The sequence below is a fragment of the Malania oleifera genome, chromosome 11 (assembly GCF_029873635.1).
Source record: "Malania oleifera isolate guangnan ecotype guangnan chromosome 11, ASM2987363v1, whole genome shotgun sequence".
NCBI lineage: Eukaryota > Viridiplantae > Streptophyta > Magnoliopsida > Santalales > Ximeniaceae > Malania > Malania oleifera.
Window position 1 is genome coordinate 60,079,019 of NC_080427.1, and position 3,530 is coordinate 60,082,548.

The following is a 3,530-nucleotide window of genomic DNA, read 5'->3' on the forward strand; positions in this document are numbered from 1 at the left end:
TTGATTTTTCTTAAATTTATACAGTTGGTTATGTTCTTAAATATAATATTCAACTAAATTGGGAACTATAAGGGTGGGGTAAATGACATATTTCACCTCATAATAACTCAATAAAATTAGAAAAACTTGCTAAAAGCCAACCCAAACAAGTTAACTCAAACCATAATCAACGACTAATATGAATTTGAATAATTGTTTAATCCATTTATCATTTACATTTCACGCACAAATGGACTAACATTAATTTTATAACTTTAATTTAAAAGTATGTATTTTCAATTTTCAATTTACATTTTTTCTAACACTATATTTGATATTAAATTTCAAAAATATTGAATTCTTAAAAAAATATAAATAGACTGATAATCATCTTACTCAGATACCCCTATAATGACTACTGAAAAACATTTATGTAGCGGAAAACATAAAACTTTACAACCATTATTATAATACTTGAATTTAGTATTTTCCCAAAAAATATATATACATAAATACACATCTTCTCAGCATCATCTACTAAAACTCCTGAAACCAACCAAAAATGCATTTTTCTTATAAACATTTACCCTATAAACAGGGCAGTACAACTAACCTCTCTACCTCGGAGCCTGATCTGCTCGTCTAACTGGATCACTTTCAGTAAGAAGAAATATGCTATTACCAATGTGTGGCAATTGAATTTACGTAAATAATTTAGCGATAAATAACTGAAACTGAGATAGCCTGTAAAATAATACACAGTATAACTTACACCTATGTGGTTTAAAATACATCTGTAATATCTGAGCCTTCTATTTAATCATACTTCTAGTATTATAATATATCTACTGTTATCCTGTAAATATATATATATCTATGAAAACTATCCTGAAAAACTGTATATCATGATTTAACCCCTCATGACAGGGTTATGCGGCTCATAGGCGGGACTTAACTCCGGTTGACTCATCGGGATAAGTCAACTGAAACTCTATCATCATTAGACCAGCCTCCTATACCTAGAATACTGGGGAACATGCAATCCCTCTAGGCACGACAACTAATCTCTCCCTCGTCAAACCGGCCAACTCAATCCAGATTCCTGAGGAGCCTACAATCCCTTCCAAATTCACAGTTAATGGAAATTCACACACTATCTGAGATATGTGGTTGCACTTTGATATAAAATAACAACGATACCGTGCTCTGCTGATTGAAATAATTCATCAGGGTCTGATACTATATAATACTAATATATATAATTGTTTTACTATTTCATCATGATTCCAAAATAATCATAACACTATAAAACTGATATGAAAATACTGTAATATTTGACTGAAATAACTACAATATCTGATCTATAATATCTGACTGAATAAATTGAAATATCTGATTTGTAATATATGATTGAATAAACTGTAATATCTGAGTGTTATGATTTTGAAATTCTGGAAATCATAGTATTCTGCAAATACTGTAAAATATATGTTTGTAAAATATTTGTCTGTATATACATTGTAATTCATAATTTTCTAAAATCTGATAGATCTTATTTCTACGTCAAAATACTGTAAATCATGATATTTTGAAAAATTATATAAATTCTAAACTGTTCTGATATTAACTCATGTCACACAACTATATAAATAAAACCCCTTGTACTGAAATCTATATTTTTTGATAATGAAGATAATTTATACTCTGTAGAATTTACCTCAAAACACACACACACACACACACACACACACACACACACACACATATATATATATATATATATATATATATATATATATTACCAATAAAAATTCTAAAATTCTTGGCATAGCATATTTCTCTTACCTAACTACTAAGCTCGTCTTCTAATTTCTAACTCACGCCCATGACGTCCATAATACCAAAATCCTAAAATTATACACATACATGTTTCCCTGTTAATCAATTGAATTTTCAGAATAATTGCCATACTCACATTTTCTGAATTTATAAATTATTTATCATTTACCTAGGTTCCTGAAGACACCCACTAAATTCCTTAATTTGCCTGCGGCATGTACACCAACCTTGAATTAACAAAATCCCAATTTCTCAATTTCTCAATTTAACCTCAGAAATACACTCACAACTACCCTTATATCTTTAACAAATTAATAAGCTAACCATAAACACCTAATTAATACCCTTACCTCAGTTTTGGGATGGTGCCCCAACACCCCAAACTGAATTCTACTCTGCTTACGTTGTAGAGAATCTTCCCAGTAACCCTGTGGTGGTTCCTGATCGTTGAAACGAGACTTAACGGAGCGGAATTTTTAGAGAGAAGGGAGAGGAGTCGTGGGTTTCTGAAGAGAGAGAGAGAGAGAGAGAGAGAGAGAGAGAGAGAGAGAGAGAGAGAGAGAGAGAGAGAGAGGGAGAGAGTAATTTAATTTGATTTTAACAAAACGAAGCTCTCGATTCTTTATAACTTTCAGCACTGGCCAGAAAACCATCACCAATTTTCTGTACTTCTCTGAAAACTGTCGCCGATTTTCTATTAATTAGCCCCTTAATTTATCGTTTTACCTTTACCCGACTGCGGTAACTTCCCAAAATCGTCGCCGATTTTCTAACTCCTCTAGAAAACCGTCGTCGATTTTCTCCTTCTCCAGCCAAAAATCCATTTTTCTGATTTCTTTTATCATTTTATTTTTTTCGAGTCACTATATTCTCCCCTTCTTATAAAATTTTGTCCTCGAAATTTACTATCTATGTTATGCACCATCCTCTAAGGAAAAATTTACTACTTATTTTATTAATTACCCTCTTTTATGGCGGAGGAATACTATGGTTACATATACGATTTTGGGAGATTACAGGTATATACATAAAAGAAAATTCTCTCAAAATCAAAAGCACTACCTATCATGTATTATGCTATATAACTTATACATCAATTACTCTATACAATATCAAAATAAAACTTATTATACTTGAACTGTTGTTGTTTCTTCTTTGACTAATACTGATCCCTACTAAACAAATGTGGGTACTTCTGTCGTATTTCTTCCTTTAACTCACATAAGTCCTCCTCCATTGCATGATTTCTCCACAGGACTTTTACTAGTAGAATTCTCTTACTACACAACTCCTGTTCTTTTTTTCTTTTTATCTAAGATCTGCACTGACGTCTCCTCATATGCTAGTGTATCTCTGAACTCTAACTCCTCGTAACTGATCACATGGGAGGGATTTGGGACTTATTTCCTCAACATGGAAACATGAAATTCGTCGTGTATTCTAGATAGAGCTGGTGGTAAAGCTAGTTTGTAAGCAACTAGACCCACTCTCTCTAGTATCTCGAATGGGCCAATAAATTTAGGGCTCAACTTAACCATCCTCTCAAATGTCGTAACTCCTCTTAGTGGTGCTACTTTCAAAAACACCTGATCTCCCACATCAAACTCTAACTTCCGACGATGAGTATCTCCGTAACTTTTCTGCCGATTCTGAGCCGCACTAATCCTTTCTTTAATTAATCGGACTTTATCGTACGCCTATTGTACTAATTA